Below are 18,224 nucleotides of genomic sequence, written 5' to 3' on the forward strand. Positions count from 1 at the left end.
TTTGTGAATATACTTTACTTTATTTACTATTCAAACCCTTTGTCTACTTTCAGACAAGCCACAACTTTAAAGTTATTTTTCTTTTTTAAAATTTTTTTTAAACTGGGGGCTGGAGGGATAGCACAGTGGGTAGAGCATTTGCCTTGCACACAGCCAACCCGGGTTCAATTCCCAGCATCCCATATGGTCCCCTACGCACAGCCAGGAGTAATTTCTGAGTGCATGAACCAGGAGTAACCTCTGTACATCGCCGGGTGTGACCCAAAAAGCAAAAAAAAAAAAAAAATTAAACTGAATATTCGTGAGACAGACCATTACAAAGCTGTTCATAGGGTCTGGAGCAATAGCACAACAGGTAGGGCATCTGTCTTGCATGCGGCTGAACTTGGTTGATTCCCAGCATCCCATATAGTCCCCAGAGCACCATCAGGAGTACTTCCTGAGTTCATGAGCCAGGAGTAACCTCTGTGCATCGCCAGGTGTGACCCCCCCCCCCAATAAAAACAAAGCTGTTCATAATTGGGTTTCAGTCATACAATGATCCAGCACTCATCCATCCACCAGTGTACATTTCCCACCACCAGTGTCCCCTGTTTCCCTACCACCATCCTCCAAGACCCCATCCCCCACCCGCAGCCTCTCTCTATGGGAGGCACTTTCTTTCTTGCTCTCGCTCCTTTTCATCTATTTTGCGCATTATGTTTTGCAATACAGATGCTAAGAGGTCATGGTATTTGTTTAAGGCATTTGGTATTTGTATTGGGAAGATAAGGCTGGAGTAGCTTATTAACTAGGTGGCAGCTTTGAGATGTGGATGTGCCTGCTGAGGCTTCCAGAACTACAGGGAGGTGGGGGAAGGTGGCCCATCCCAACCTGAGAAAGCCCGGAGATTTCAGTCACAAAACCCGAATACCCTAATTTTCAGCAGATTATATCTTGATTATACATAGTAATAAAAATAATTATAATATATTGTTATTATATTATATAATAATCACATCTCTTGATTATATCCACTCTCCATACGTTTGGACGAGCCTCATGCATGAAGGAACTGGCAAAGGAACCCAGGTGTACGGGACCTGGAGCCAAGATCTCCAAGGCTGCTCGGATCGAGACCAGGCCTCTTCCACCCAGATTCCCCATTCTCCAGTAGCTAGGCAGTTACACCCAGAAACTGCCCCCCAGCGCTGTGTAATCTCATCAATGGCCAACATCCAGATACTATAAAACCTAGCTCCCAGACATCTGATAGCCTAGTTCTCCCTCTTGGAGAACCTGGCAAGCTACCGAGAGTTTACTGCCCGCACGGGGAAGTAAACCTGGCAAGCTCCCCGTGGCATATTCATATGCCAAATTCAGTAACAATGATGGGTCTCATTCCCCTGACCCTGAAGAGTCTCTAATGTGGCACTATTGGGAAGGATGAGTAAAAAGAGGCTGCTAAAATCTCAGGGCTAGGATGAATGGAGACATTATTGGGCCCGCTTGAGCAATTCGATGATCAACGGGGTGACAGTGATGCAGTGATATCTTGGTGAGGTCCATACTGAGATGGTGGAGTCAGGCTGGGGGTATGGTGACTATTTTGAATTGTGGAACCAAGCTGCTGCTGGGAGCTCTGCTTAGACAGGCACCAGACTAAGCCACCCCGCTCCACGGTTTACCCCAGTCTGTTCAGCCACGTGCAGGTCCAGGATTAACTGTAGTTTTTTATCTCTTTTGAGATTTATTTATGGGTCTCTGAAATAAGGCCAAATGAGGCTTGTATAGCTGAGCCGGAGGTGGTTTGTGGCTGTGGCTCCCACATATCTAACTTTTGGCCATTTAATTTCTTGGTAATCTTGGCCCCATTTTGTTGGGGTCTGGTCAAAGGCATAGCAGCAATTTTGGGGTATCAGGAAGCCTGAAGACACCATCAGGCTGCTAATGCACTCACCCCGCAGGTACAGATTGATCTGCTGGCGGCACCATAACCCCAGTTATTTTTCTTTTTAGGACCACAGATGTGACTCAATAATAGAGTGCCTGCCTTGCATGTGTGAGTTTCTGATTTTGATCCCCTGAGCATCACCAAGAGTGACCCCCAGGAATCATCAAGACCGCTGTGCTGGGAATAGCCCTGAGAATGCTGAGGCCCTCAAACAAACAAAAGAAACAGAATATGGGGCAAAGGAGATGGTTCATAGGGATGAAGCACATGCTTTCCCATGGGAGGTCATCCTAGGTTTGATCCCTGATCCTACATGGCACCCTGAGATCCCCCAGGACGCAGCTCCTGAAAACCAAACTGCTCTGTGTGAGGCAGTGGCCTCAATCTCTGACACACTGTAAAGGAAGGAAGGAAGGAAGGAAGGAAGGAAGGAAGGAAGGAAGGAAGGAAGGAAGGAAGGAAGGAAGGAAGGAAGGAAGGAAGGAAGGAAGGAAGGAAGGAAGGAAGGAAGGAAAGAAGGTTAGAAGAAAGGAAGGAAAGGAGAGAGGGAGGAGGGAGCGAGGGAAGGAAGGGAACAGCAAATCCTAAAACAAAAAAAAAATCTAAAAGAAATGAACCTGATCTTATTTGAAATTGGAACCGTAACCGTGCAGAATTAATTCATTGGTTTCGAGGCCACACCTACTATGCTCAGAGGTCCCTATCAACGGTGCTGAGAAGACCCTGGATTGATTCAGGTCTACTCCAGCATATAAAGCGTGTGTTTAGTCCTCTGGTCCCATGGAATATTTTGTATTTGTCTTTAATTTACACAGTGAATTGCACACCTTGAAAGAGTACTATTAGGTGAGTTCAGATGATGAGTACTGACTCTCCCTGATCTCCTGCCCAGTGGAGATATGTAGTATTTCCATCACCCTAGAATGAAAGTTCCCTTTGATAATGAAAGTAGCCTTCTTTAGCCTTCCTCTACCACAGGTTACAGGCTTCTGGTTTCTTTCTCCATGGACCGGTTTTGACTATTTTGAAATTAATGCAAATGAACTCACATAGTATGTAGAGTTTGTGGGTGGCTTATTTCACTTAACACAATTTTTTGAGATTAATTCATATGCCTTTTAGATTAATTAGATATATTGGTGGTTCATTTTTGTTTTATAGCTGAGAAGTTGTCATTAATGTTTTATTTTGTTATTAATTTTTTGGTCTCTGGACCACAACTGGAAGTTCTCAGAGGTTACTCCTGGCTCTGAACTCAGAAATCACTCCTGGTATGCTCAGGGATGTTGACAATGGAACCTGGGTCGGCTGTATGCAAGGCAAGTGCCCTACCTGCTCTACTATCTCTCTAGCCCCTATTTTGATAAAAGTAAATGTTAAAAAATAATCTAGGAGGCCAGGGTGGTAATACTTTAAATAGGCTCTTTCCTTGTACACTGCTGGCCCATGTTCTTTTCTGCACTTCATATGATCACCCATGCCTATCTGGATGATCCCTGAGTGCAGAACCAGGAGTAAACCCCGAGCACTGCCAGGAGTGGCCCCCAAACCAAATCAAACAAGTCTCGTAAACTTTTAGAAGATATAGCAAGGTGACCTGGGAGATCATAGGGCCAAAGTGCATGAGTTGTACGTGTGAGACCCTTAGTTCAATCCCGGCCCCACACAACCCGTTGTAGCACCACAAAGTGTAGTTAGTCCTGGTGTCCCCCAGTATTGTGGGTCCCAGTACCAACCTATCAGATGCACATTCCTATGATGAATGTTGCTAGGAGTTGTCCCTGGTCTTCCCCCTGCTCCTACAAAAAGAAGAGAATTTAAAAATACATTATTTGGACAATTGTGAAAATTAGATCACTGTATCACTGTCATCCCGTTGTTCATCAATTTGCTCGAGCGAGCGCCAGTAACATCTCCATTCGTCACTGTCACGTGCTAGTGTAGCCCGATGGCATATTGGGGGCTCTTTCGGGATCAGGGGGATGAGGACCGTCGTTGTTACTGTTTTTGGAATATCAAGTACGCCACGGGTACCTTGCCAGGCTCTGCTGTGTGTGAAAATTATATATGGGCTGGTAATTAGTACCAGGTTATTAGGGGCATGTGATAGTTTTCTTAGTTCACTAAATTTTTCTTTGGCAAATATCCATGTAAGTTTCATTAATGGCACCAGTTTTTAATATCAGGTAGGCTAAAGCTGCCTATGACAGCAGCTCAAACTTTTTGATTTTAAATTGTCACTTAGGATTTTTAATCACTCTCTTAATAGAGATTGTGATATAATATACACCATATAACACTCCCCATGCATTATGGGGACCATATTGCCAGGTATTTAACCTGGGTTGGCTGGGTCCAAGGCAAGCACCCTGCCTGCTGTACTATTTCTCTAGCCCTCACCTAAAATTTTTAATTATATTTAATTATATACACTCTCCACTTCTCTCAGAGAGCCCGGCAAGCTACTGAGAGTTTCTTGCCCCCACAGCAGAGCCTGGCAAGCTACCTGTGGCGTATTCGATATGCCAAAAACAGTAACAACAAGTCTCACAATGGAGATGTTACTGGTGCCCACTCGAGTAAATCAATGAGCAACGGGATGACAATTACAGTGACAATTATATACACAGTTGTGTAGCTATTACTACAATCAATTTTTTTTGGTCACACCCAGTGATGTTCAGGGTTACTCCTGGATCTGCACTCAGGAATCACTCCTGGAGGTTCTTGGAGGACCATATGGGATGCCAGGGATTGAACCTGGGTTGGCCGAGTGCAAGGCAAATGCCCTACCCGCTGTGCTATTGCTCTGGCCCACCACAATCAATTTAAGAACATTTTTGTACTCCAAAAAAATTATGACTAGGTGTCACTGCCTCCTGTTTGATTCTTTGTGTGTGATGGAGGTATTGGTAGGCCACACCTAGCATTTGTCAAGAGAGCGCTGTGCAGGGCCAGAGAGACAGCAGGTAGGCTTGCACACTGCGCCCGGTATTCAATCCCCAGCATCTGCATCCCCATATGGTCCCCCTCAAGGATCAGGCTCTCGGGGCTGGAGTGATAGCACAGCAGGTAGGGCATTTGCCTTGCACTCGGCCAACCCAGGTTCGATTCCCAGCATCCCATATGGTCCCCTGAGCACCGCCAGGGGTAATTCCTGAGTGCAGAGCCAGGAGTAACCCCTGAGCATTGCTGGGTGTGACCCAAAAGCAAAAAAAAAAAAAAAAAAGAATCAGGCTCTCTCTCTTTTTCCCTCTCTTCCCTGCCCCCGCCTCTCTCTCTCTCTCTCTCTCTCTCTCTCTCTCTCTCTCTCTCTCTCACTCACTCTCTTCCCTTTTGGACCTTATGATTTGCAAAACAGATAAAGGGTTGTCATGTATACCCTTTTAACTGCTCTCAACACTCAGTTCCTGTAAAAAATGATCATTTCCAACAATTAATGTCATATTGGTCCCTTCTCTATGCTAACTGCCTTTTGCCCTCCCCACAACTCCCCTCCCTCCCCATGCCACAGACATTCTTGTGGCAAGCTTCCAAGCATTGACCAGTTCTTCTGCCTCCATTGTGCCCTGACCTTGGATATTAACTTCATACTATTTTTTTGTTATATCACACAAATGAATCCAGTCATTCTATGTCTGTCTCTCTCCTTCTGAATCATTTCACTCAGCATGATGCACTCTGCGTCCATCCATTGACAGGCAAATTTCATGACTTCATTTTTCCTAATAGCTGTATAGTATTCCATTGTATAGATGTGCCATAGTTTCTTTCCCAGTCATCTGTTCTCAGGCACAATGATTGTTTCTAGATTCTGGATATTGTGAATAATGCTGTGATGAACATAGACGTGCAGATGACATCTCTGCTGTGCGTTTTGGGGCCTTCAGGATGTATTCCCAGAAGTGGTACTGCTAGGTCAAATGGGAGCTCAATTTTTAGTTTTTTGAGGAAATTCCATATTGTTTTCCAAAATGGCTGGACCAGTTGGCATTCCCACAGATAATGGAGAGTACCTTTCTCACTGGATCTGCACCAGCACTGGTTGTTCTTGTTCATTTGGATATGTGCCAGTGTCAGTGTTGTGAAATGATATCTCACTATTGTTTTGATTTGCATTTCCCTGATGATTAGTGATGTAGAACATTTTTTATGTGCTTTTTGTCCATTTGTATTTCTTCTTTGAGGAAGTTTCTGTTCATTTCATTTTTCCATTTTTTGATAGGGTTGAATTTTTTTCTTATTAAGTTCTATATAAGTGCCTTATATATCTTATCAGATGGGTATTGGGTAAATAATTTTTTCCATTTCATGGACTATCTGTATCTTATTTCTTTTTTCTTTTCTTTTCTAAATTTTATTTTATTTTTATAAAGTTGCTCACAATAATTTATTACATTTAATATTCTAATATCAAGCCCACCACCATTATTTTAAATTTTCCCACCATCACTCAAGCCTGCCCCAAAAGCAGACCCTAAATAACTTACTTTGTTTTGCTTGCTATGTTATGAATAATATGCTAAAAATGATCCAAAAAGTTTCCATAGAGGAAAAAGTATGAAGATTGTGTCTCGCCCTGAAGCCATGAAGCTCTTGTGTAAAAGATACTGAACATGTTGTTACACAGGTTGAGCTTTGTGTGCATATATATGTGTGTATATATATATATATTATCGAGATCAGTTACCTTCTACTTTTATACCCCATCAAATGTGGTGTGCTACAATTACCCCTGAGCACCTCCAGGGGTAATTCCTGAGTGCGGAGGAATAATCCCTGTGCATCGCTGGAGTGTGACCCAAAAAGCAAAAAAAAAAAAAAAAAAAAAAATGAGATGTCACCTGGCCACAAATATGGCTGTGCATTCCAAGAATTCTAAATTTTTTTTTTTGCTTTTTGGGTCACACCCAGCGACGCTCAGGGGTTACTCCTGGCTCTGCACTCAGGAATTACTCCTGGAAGTGCTCGGGGCACCATATGGGATGCTGGGAATCGAACCCGGGTCGGCCGCGTGCAAGGAAATGCCCTACCTGTTGTGCTATCACTCCAGCCCCAGAATTCTAAAATTTTAACAGGGTGACACAACTGGGGTTATATTTTTAACTGGATGGTCACTTTGGGGTCCGGAGGCATCTCTACAGCTTGTTGCTCTCTCCTGAGATTTATTTGTGAGTCTCTGGATCATGGCCGTTAATGAACATGTACAGCACCAGAGGCAGTTTCATTTCTTTGGAGGTGCAGAAGCTTCTTAGTTTAATGTGGTCCCATTTGTTTATCCTTGCTTTCACTTGCTTTGTCAGTGGTGTTTCATCCTTGAAGATGCCTTTAGCTTAAATGTCATGGATAGTTTTGCCCATGTTTTCTTCCATGTATCTTATGAATCCAGGTCTGATGTTGAGATCTTCAATCCATTTTGATCTGACTTTTGTGCATGTTGTTAGAGAGAGTTCTGAGTTCATTATTTTACAAGCAGCTGCCCAGTTTTCCCAGCATCACTTGTTGAAGAGACTTTCCTTGCTCCACTTCATATTTCTTGCTCCTTTACAAAGATTAAATGATTGTATAGCACAGGGGTTACTCCTGGCTCTGCACTCAGGAATTACCCCTGGCGGTGCTCAGGGGACCATATGGGATGCTGGGAATTGAACCTGGGTCATCCACATGCGAGGCAAACGCCTTACCCAATGTGCTATTGCTCCAGCCCCCAAATGATCGTATATTTGAGGATATTCAGCTCTCTTCCATTGGTGTGTGGGTCTGTCTTTATTCCAATACCATGTTGTTTTAACTACTACCACTTTGTATTAGTTTGAAGTTGGGCATGGCGATGTCTCCCATCTTCTTTTTCCCAAGGACTGCTTTAGCTTTCCGTAGGGGTTTATTGTTCCATATGAGTTTCAGGAGTCACCTGACACATTTTATTCTCAGCACAGTGCAGTAGATGTTGGTGGGCCCCAAGGGTGGCTCATGTGAAGTAGGGAGGGGAAAGACAGTCACTTTCGCCTGATCGGCCTCTGCCACCTGGGACCCAGGGTTACTTGGTTCTTGTCTTGCCTCGCAGAAAGGAATTTCAGGAGCAGACAAGTAGTGAAATCCGTTTTTATTTGGAGGTTTTGAAGGGATGGAGGGAAAGTGGGAAAGAGTGGAGAATAATGTGCTCAAGAGAGAAGCCAGCCTCGCTGGAGCGATACACACCTGTGCTTCGCCGGAGACAGCCCCTACATACATCCCAGTATTAGACATGAAAGCATGAAAGTACACATCTCAAGAGGGGAGATGCAGGTGACACATAGGCACTGCATGCTGGGCCATATGGGTGAAAGCAGCACAGGCAGCATATGGGCTCGCTTCCTTTGCCCTCACGTGGGGCTTCTATCTAGGTCAAAGTCTGGTGCTAAGGAGGTTGCCTAGGGGAGTAGGGTTGGGAGTGATGGTCTTCTTTGAAATTTCTTTTCTGGCCTTTTATTTCCCCGTGGAGTTTCTGTCTGAGGAGGGTCCAGCCTCCTCAGGGTCTGTAGCTGGCACCAGGCGAGGGTCTTGTCAGGTCTTAGTTCCTGTTTTCTGCAAGGTTGGCCTTTGCAACTTTAGCGTTATTACTTCCCAGAAAATTTACTGTTATCACCTAGGGAGGGGGCCTTCCCTATCTGCATGCCTACATCACAGTGAGCAAAAAGAAACACTGCTGGAGATCCTTCGGCATCTATACCTGTATTTGGCTTCTATTCCTATTACTGACATTTTTCTTTTTGTGGGGGGTATACCCCGCGGTGCTGGGGAGCTACTTCCTATCTCTGTGCTAGGGGTCATTCCAGGCAGGATTCAGGTGACTAAGAAAGCCAAGCGCCTCACTCAGCCTGTCTCATCTTTTCGGACTTCTTTTGACATTTGAAAAATCGCTTATTTGCAATTTGCAGACAGTTGGAGCTCAATACTTAAAAGTTGTTTTTTTGGTTTGTTTTTGTGGAGTGATGCATAGAACTCAGGACTCACATATAGAGCTCTACCGCTGAACTACATCACCGGCAGAAGCTGTATTCGTTTCCTCAATAACTCCAGAGAACAATTTCTGTGGCTATAGGACAAGTGTAGTTGACGCGTCAAGGCTCCTTTCGAGGCTTTTTGTGTGAGTATGGGCGGGGGGGGGTGAGTGGGATCGCAAGCCTCTCTCCCCACACAACTGGTTTATCACTTTACTTTCCACAGCCAGCAGGTCCCGCTGCAAAACCAGGAATCAGTTGAGCGACTAGAGGAAGCCGCGGGCAGGAGCGGTCTTGGCATTTCCGGGTCAGGTCTACGCGGACCTCCAGGTCTCTATGGTGCGTGCTTCCCTCGCGAGACCGAGCGGCCACGCCCCCCGCGCCGCGGTGACGGAAGCACGCGGATGACGTCACCCTCCAACATGGCGGCGGCGGTAGACTAGGGCCGCGGGTCGGAGCATCCGCCGCCGCTGAGGACCCTGTCGGAAACCGCTGCCGCCGCCTCCTTCACCTCTTCTGGGGCAGGGACCAGGGCCAGGTGAGGGGAGCGGGCTCCGGGCAAGCAAACTGGGTCCGGCGCTTCCCACCGGGTAGGGAGGTTCGGAGGCGACGCGTGCGTGTGACCGGGCGGACAGCGACGCCCCCGAGGGTGCTCCCAGTGACTGGGCCGTTGCTTTCGGACCCCGCGCCCGGGACTCGGGGCCCGGCTTCCCCGCGAACGGGGAGCGGGAGCCCGGCCCGGCCGTGGCATCTGCCGCACGCGCGGGCACAGTCCCGGAGACTCGTGCCTTTGAGATTTGGGCTCTTCCCGGCGCACGGCGAGCCCGAGCTTGTTCCCAGCCCGCTGCCAGGAAGGAAAACGAGTGTAGCCGAGGCGGTACCAGAGTGACATGGACCCGGCCCGTGGTCCACAGACAACTGGTCGATAGGTTTGTCCTTAGCCACTCCCGCTGCGCGTCTGTTTGTCCAAAGTAGCGTGCGCGCCGCCTCGAGCCCCCCGGGAAGCTGCGACCCGCCCGTATCCCAAATCTCTTTGGTGAGTGTGTACGTTAGGATGTAAAACAAAACAAAGGCTTTTGCGAAATTGCCAGTAATATTTCCCCAGGAGATTTGGTATAAACCCGAATGTTGATCTCTGCCCTGACTTGTGTGACCTTGGATGAATTGCCACACCCTTCCCGAACCTTCTTTTTTAAAAAATCTCCCAGAAAATTAAGTAAATGTTTGTGTAGATAGTTTATTCCCTCCCTCAATTAGGTAAAGGTACTGCACATATCCACCTGCAGATTGAACATACTTAAACCATTATGAAATAGTCTGTGTTTGATAATAGGTAAGGTTTGAAACTTTTACTTAGATTGGTCGGATACTCAGTATTTCTTTCATTTTTAATAGACTTGTTTTCTTAAGGTGGGCGGCTGTGCTTCATAATTGAATATTGTGGAAGGATATACATAAGGTTGAGTCATTCCAGTTTTTAAAGAAAAGAAATGCTTGGCTGTACATGAGCTAACAATATTTACTAAAAACTTTTTCACTAAATTTTTGTGACATATTTTGCAGCAGTGATAACCACTATGTGTGCATATATACGTATATATTACATATATACTCACATATAATTTTTTTCTCGTGAAGGAGATAGCTCGTTGATTTGGAACATATGCTTTTCATGGAGGAAGCTCTTGGTTTAGCCCCTACAAGAACACTGAGCCAGGAGTACCCCACAACCCCATGAAATAGCTGAGACATAAATAGTTTAAGTTTAAAAAAAAATTTAATTCAACTTCTTAGTAAAAGTTTAAATTTTAGTTCTCACTTGCATCTTACCTTTTTAAAAATTTGCATTGCCGGGGCTGGAGTGATAGCACAGCGGGTAGGGCGTTTGCCTTGCAAGCAGCCGACCCTAGTTCAAATCCCAGCATCCCATATGGTCCCCAGAGCACCGCCAGGGGCAGGGGTAATTCCTGAGTGCAGAGCTAGGAGTAACCCCTGAGCATTGCCAGGTGTGACCCCCCCCCAAAAAAAAAGTGAAAAATTTGCATTGCCAGTGATCTAACCTGTGGCCTCACATGCATAAGACGTGTTTTGCTGCAAATCTTTACCCTTTGTTCGTGATTTATATCTTATTTCAAATATTTATCATGAGAAGTTTTATTTGATGTAACAGAATGGGAGGGAGGGACTGATTTTTACAGTGCCTGCATTAAGGGGCTGGAGTAATTGGTATAGTGGGTAGAGCACTTGTGTTTCATGGGACTACACTGTTTTAATCCCTGGCACCCCTATGGTCCCTCAAGCTCCTCCAGGTGTAAACCCTGAGCATCCCCTGGTATTACACCCCCCACCATAAATAAGATAGCTTTGAGATATGGGGCTCTTGCCACAATTACCACCTCCCAAAGAAATCCTGTACCTACTTGTACCTTTTTTTTCTTCTTGGGTCACACCCGGCAATGCTCAGGGGTTACTCCTGGTTCTGCACTCAGGAATTAATCCTGGCGGTGCTCGGGGGACCATATGGGATGCTGGGACTCGAACCTGGGTTGTCTGCATGCAAGGCAAACGCCCTAGCTGCTGTGCTATCGCTCCAGCCCCCTTACTTGTACCTTTTAAGAATAATTTCTTTTCTCTATACTTGTTCAAGAGAGTCTCTTGGCAGTGTTGTGAGGGAACCATGTCGTTCGAGCATGCGCACTAGCTCTTTGAGCTGTCTCCCCAGCTCAGCAGTGTTTCTGTTCTCACTTCACCCCACCTCTAGGTTTGCTAATTTTGGGTGTTCTATTTACATGAAATTATACAATATGTGGTCTTTTGTGTTTGTTTTTGGCTGGATGGGGTGGGGGGTGGAGGGGAGGTGGAGGTGCTGGGTGGGATGGGGCACACACCTGGTGTTGCTCAGGGCTTGCTTCTGGCTCTGAACTAAGGAATTGCTCCTGGTGGGCTTGGAACCATATGGAATGCTGGGGATTGAACCCAGGTCGGCTGTGTATGAGGCAAGTGCCTTACCCGCTGTACTATTGCTCTGGCCCTTTTGTGTTTTAGTATAATGTTTTCAGGGCTTATTCATGATGTAGCACGTATCAATACTTTTTTCCTTTTCATGGCCCCATATTTGATTTATAGAAAAGGTGCCAAGTTTTCTATATTAAATTAGTGGCAGTTACTTGCCCTATGGTATAAAAATGCTGTATAATCATGTACAAGTTTTTGAGTAAATGTATTTTCTCTGCTATATACCTAGCAGTTGGACAGTAACACTTTTATGTGTTCAATTTGTATACGCTATCTACATGTATGTGGGATCCCTAATTACTTGAAAGACTGAGAGAGAATGAGTTAATCCTCTATTAAGTATGTTTACTCCTAATGTTGACTGCTGAGTGAAAACATTTTTGGGCAGCTCAATCCAAGATTGAGCTAGAATGTTTATATTAAGCACGTGTATAAAGAATCATCTTCTCTAGGATTCTCAGGTTCTCTTGAGTCAAGAATGGCACCTGGGACTTGGACTCTAGTAAAGGAATTGAGATGTTTGCCTGCGAGTGACTGTATCTGGTTCCATCCTCAGCACTGCATGTCTGGGAGCAGTCTCCGATCACAGGTCCAGGAGTAGCCTCTAGTGCCATAGGTATACCCCCAAAACCAAATCAAAACAAAACAAACCCCAAATGATACTTTGGTTATTTGCTTTTTATGCTTGGGCAGGGTTATATTTTGCAACTTCACAATTTTCGTTAGGATTATTTAATTTTGGGGGGACAGGGCTTGGGAGGGCTTGGGACATCTAGCAGCACTCCTGGCTTAATTCTGGTGGGTTTGAGGAGCCGTATGTGGTGATGGGGAGCCAACCAGGGTTGATTGCATGCAAGGCAAGCGGCCCGCCTGCTGTTCTGTCTCTCCAGCCTGAGATTGTTTAATTTTACTTTTTTTGGAGAAAGTCCTGGATGTCTGTAGAAGCCAATAAAGTATAAAATAAACAACAACAACAAAAAGCTGTTGGGGTTAACTTGTGGAATTTAATTTTTTTTTAATTTTTTTTTTTTTGCTTTTTGGGTCACACCTGGCAATGCACAGGGGTCACTCCTGGTTCTGCACTCAGGAATGACCCCTGGCGGTGCTCAGGGGACCATATGGGATGCTGGGAATCGAACCCGGGTCGGCTGCAGTGCAAGGCAAATGCCCTACCCGCTGTGCTATTGCTCCAGCCCCAACTTGTGGAATTTAAAATAAAAATACTCCTTAAGGTCTACTCAAATCACTGAGATTTGAGACTACTGTTCCGGTAATGAAAGAAATGTTTAAAATTTCAGAGTTCAATTTATGACAGTTTTCTGTGAATTTTAATTTTTCTCTTTATAAACAAGAATTTATAGATCTATTTAAATCATTACTGGAATATTTTTAAATTTTGTTAGGGTGGTTTAGTGAAAGGAACTTTACTAACTAAATATGTCAGGTTATAATGTGTTTTTTTTTTTTTTTTTTTGCTTTTTGGGTCACACCTGGCGAAGCACAGGGGTTACTCCTGGCTCTGCACTCAGGAATTACCCCTGGGCGTGCTCAGGGGACCATATGGGATGCTGGGATTTGAACCCGGGTCGGCCGCGTGCAAGGCAAACGCCCTACCCGCTGTGCTATCTCTCCAGCCCCATAATGTGTTTTTTATGTTGCTATGAGACTAAGGAATACAACAGAAATCATGTTCTCTTTAGCGGGGAAGAGTTTGAGCCACAGCCAGCAGTGCTTAGGGATTTCTCCTGTCTCTGTGCTCAGGGATCAGATGCAGTGTCAGGAATCCAGCCAGAGTTGGCCATGTGTAAGTCAAGTGTACTCTCAAGTACCCACTGTTCTCTCCAGGAATGATAGTCTTTTCTTTTTCTGTTTTGGGGCCACACTCTGTGGTGTTTAGAAATTAACTCCTTGCAGGCTGGGGGTCCATATGGGATGCTGGGGACCGAACCTTGGTTGGCTGCATGCAAGGCAAGTCCTACCTGCTGTACTATCACTTTAGTTTTTTTTTTTACAAATGGGTCACACCTGGTGGTGCTCAGGACTTACTCATGGTGCTGTGCTCAGGGACCAATTCTGGTGGTGCTTGAGGGGATCATATGCAATGCTGGGGATCGAACATGATCAGCCACATACAAGGCAGTGCTCTCTACCTGCTGTGCTAGCATTGACCTGGAATGATACTTTTTTTTTTGTTTATTTTGGGGTCACCTTCGGCTGTGATACTCTTTGCTCTGCACTCAGGGATCACTCCCGGTGGGCAACCATATGGGATGCTGGGAATTGAACCCAGGTCAGCTGTGTGCAAGGCGAGTGCCCTACCTGCTGTACTATCACTGTCTCCTCAAGCACCTTTAAAATATTTTTTTTTTCTCTTTTGATTTTGGGCCTTACATGGGAGTGCTCAGGGCTTACACCTGGCTCTGTGCTCTAAAGTGTGCTATTAGGGGTACCAGGGATGCTGTGTGTGGTGCAGGGATCTAATTCAGGTCAGCCACATGCAAGGCAAGTTCCTTCTCCCACTGTATTATATCTCTGGCCTCAAAGTAAGCATCTTAACCCTGTACTGTCTGCACCCTGACTTTTCTTTGGTGGGGAGAAGGAAGATTTGGCCACACTGGATGGTACTTGGGGCTACTAAGGGCTCTATGTTCAGGGATCACTCATGGTGATCAGAGGTTGTAGGAATTGAATGGGGTAAGCAGAGAGGTGTTTTCTTTTTTTTTTTCTTTTTGGGTTACACTCAGTGCTTTGAGGTTACTCCTGGCTCTGCACTCAGGAATTACTCCTGGTGGTACTCAGGGGACCATATGGGATGCCAGGGATTGACTCAGGTCACCCGCATGTAAGGCAAGTTTCCTTTCTGCTGTACTATAGCTCTAGCCCCCAGTTCTATTTTCCCAGAAAGATTTTCTTTTTTTTGATTGATCAGATGCCGTTTATTCCATTCTCTCCACGCTCCTGTTCCAGTCTCCCTGAGCTCCCCCTTTCTCCCCCCTCCTCTCTCCCCAGCACTCTTCCTTCCTCGCTTCTCACCTTCATCCCGCTGTCTCGATTCTCCTTCTCCTCTGGAGTCTGCTCCACTCTCCAAAAGATTTATTTTCAATATGCATCTATGTAATTATGAAACAAGTTTGGAAAACATTTACTAACATTTATATTGATAGAAATCTGTTTTTCATAAGAATATAGAGTTTTGGGGGCCATACCCACTGGTGCTGGAATTGGTTGGGGTCTGTTCTGTGTATTCTCTGGTCATGGGTCCATCCAGTGCAGGAATTGAACTGTAACCTGCAAAAACGTGCTCAGCCCATTGAGCTATCTCTCCTGCCCCAAGTTTAATAGGTACTGCATACCTTCTGATTGTAGTTCACAAAGTGTGCTTAGCTTCAGGGTGGGCTTGAACATTTGTCTTACTTCCAGGAAAGCTCTGGGTGATGGCTTCAGATCTAATTTATTCTTTTCTTCCCCTTTGCCCCATTCTTTTGTTTGTTTGTTGGCCACACCTGCTGGGCTCAAGGGTTCCCCTTGGCTCTGCCCTCAGAATCACTCTTGGCAGGCTGGGCGGACCACATGGAATGGGGCGGGGGGCCGGGTGCCGGCGGATTGAACCCTCACTGGCAAACCCTACCCATTGTACTGTAGGTCTGGTCCCTTCTCTGCTCCTTTCCTTTTTTCTTTTTTCCTTTTTTTTTGCCTTTTGGGTACATCCAGCACTGCACAGAGGAATTTTTCCTGGTGGTGCTCAGGGGACCATATGGGATGCTGGAAATTGAACCCTGGTTGGCCGTGTGCAAGGCAAACCCCCTACCCACTGTGCTGTTGCTCCAGCCTCCCTCTGCTCCTTTCTTAACATTGACAGACGAGCTTCTCGCACTGCGCTAGATGGAACCCACCTTATTTTTCTATCCTTTCTATTAATTACTGTTAGTATTTTCACTTCTGCAGTTCTTTTCCCCCAGTCCATTACTTGGCATGCAGTACTATATTGAATGATTGCAGTTAAGGGCTGAGAGTTCAGAAATGAAGAGAATGTACATTACCAACTGGTTATATTGTATAGTTTTGGGTAAGTAAATTTTTTTCCATCAACAAAATTGAAACTACTACTTTCCAGCATAGTTATTTTGACAGTACATGAAAAAGTGCTTTAACAGAGGTCTTACGTAGATAGCATTAATTTATGATGTAAGCAAGCTAGTTATGTAGTATACATTAAACGTTGGAGGATCTTGCAGTGGCTGTCCTGTCTTCCAAGTATACCTTAGGAAGTACATGGTAGTGCTATGGAGATTACATTTGAGATGTTCTCAATGCCTTAATGCTATAATTTAATACAGGTGCTCTAGATATAATAATTATGTTCTGGGGCTGGACCAATACAGTAGGTAGGCATTTGCCTTGCATGTGGCTGACCTGGGTTCAATCCTTGGCATCCCATATGGTCCTCTGAACTCCAGAAGTGATTCCTGAGTGCAGTCAGGAGTAAGCCTTGAACATCACCAGGTGTGTTCCCAAAACAAAATACAACAAAACAAGAAAATAGTATTTCATGGAGTCTATACTCTACCACTTAAATAACCAGATCTATATGAACATTTCATTGCTATAAAATTGTAAATTTAAGCTAAATTGGAAGTTGGGGGAAAATGAAACCAAAATAGAAGATTGGGGTACAAAGAGTAAAGGGTTAATTTAATGTGCTTCCCTTCCATGCAGCTGACTTCAGTCCATGGCACCATAGAAGTGACTTCTGAGCACTGTTGGTGTGACTCAAATCTTAAAAATTAGGAATTGGATGGTTATTGTTTTTTTATTATTAGTTAAAAAAATTTGGCTTTTTTTTGGTCACACTGGGCAATGCTCAGGGTTTACTCTGGACTCGTCATTCAGGAATTACTCCTGGAGGTGCACTGGGGATCATATGGGATATCAGGGAGTGGACCTGAGTTGGCCATGTGCATGGCAAATGCCCTACCAGCTGCACTGTCTCCAGCCCCTGCTGATTTTGTGTTGTAGGTGTGGTATGTTTAGGTCCAGTCCTTAGAATGTGAAATACACACTTAAAAACTTAAAACTATAAAACTGTATACTAAACTTAAGTGATTAGTTTGTAATATCTAAAGATATTATCTTTGGAAAATAAGTATATAAAAATTTTGCATGGATATTAACATGTGTACTAGAGCTGAACACTTTATTGTAAATAGGGATGTTGGGTGCAGAAGATTGAAAATGATGGAATCCAAGATTAAGATTGCACTCACAGGTATTCAGGACATGGCTCTGTGATAGAGCCATGTGTACAAAATGTACAAAATCCTGGATTTAATCCATGGAAGTCCATAAAAAGGATTAAATTTATTTTATTTAAATTTTCATTTATAGTTAGGCAGTTAGGAATTGTAAGGACATCTGAAGAACATAGGCTAAAACAAAAACAAAAACAAAACTGCGCTTTATCTTTGTCATTTAAAACAACTGAATACGTTTTCTACATTTTTGATAAATACAGAAAATTTTTTTTCCCAGGAGGCCACATGTCTATTTTCAGGGGTTACTCTTGGTTCTGGGCTGGAGCGATAGCACAGTGGGTAGGGCGTTTGTCTTGCACACAGCCGACCCTGGTTTGATTCCTCTGTCCCTCTCAGAGAGCCCGGCAAGCTACCCGTGGCATATTCGATATGCCCAAAACAGTAACAAGTCTCATAATGTAGACATTACTGGTACCCGCTTGAGCAAATCGATGGACAACAGGATGACAGTGACAGTGACTCCTGGCTCTGCACTCAGCATTACTCCTGGCAGTGCTTGAGGGTCATATGGGTTGCCAGGAATTGAACCCATATGTTGGCTGCATGCAGAGCTTACTGCTGTACTGTCTCTCTGGCTCCAAATAGAAGAAATTTTAAAAAATGTTTTTTTTTGATTGAATAACAGTGAGATACAATTACAAAGTTGTTCATGCTTGAATTTCAGTCATATAATGTTCTAACATCTGTCCCTTTACCAGTGTACATTTCCCACCACCAATGTTCTCAGTTTCCCTCCCCCCACCCGAAATTCAAGAAATTTTAATGTAATAAATTTGAAAGCATCAATTTCTGTTGTAAAGTGTTAAAAATATGAATACTTTAATTTTTTTGGGTTTTGGATCACACACAACAGTGCTTAGGGCTTACTCTTAGCTCTGGGCTCAGGGATCACTCCTGGTGGGCTTGGGGGATCAAAACCAGGTTGACCACTCGCAAGGCAGGTGCTCTAGCTACTGCACTATCACTCTGGACTCGTCCTTACCT

General features: G+C 44.7%; 1 protein-coding gene across 5 annotated transcripts in view; it reads left to right on the forward strand.

Annotated features, from left to right (window-relative positions):
- The first annotated feature begins 9,311 nt into the window (after positions 1 to 9,311).
- The window catches only part of BCL2L13 (BCL2 like 13), a 99,069-nt gene continuing 90,156 nt past the window's right edge, over positions 9,312 to 18,224 (forward strand). For 4 of the 5 annotated variants that reach the window (XM_004616701.2, XM_055127881.1, XM_055127882.1 and 1 more), the window contains exon 1: positions 9,312 to 9,451. The gene's annotated coding sequence lies outside the window, so the exon portion shown is untranslated. Of the gene's footprint in view, positions 9,452 to 9,837; positions 9,950 to 18,224 lie in introns of those variants that run through there. The other variant, XM_055127880.1, reaches the window with a different exon arrangement.

This window comes from Sorex araneus, chromosome 2 (genome assembly GCF_027595985.1).
Source record: "Sorex araneus isolate mSorAra2 chromosome 2, mSorAra2.pri, whole genome shotgun sequence".
Classification (NCBI taxonomy): Eukaryota; Metazoa; Chordata; class Mammalia; order Eulipotyphla; family Soricidae; genus Sorex; species Sorex araneus.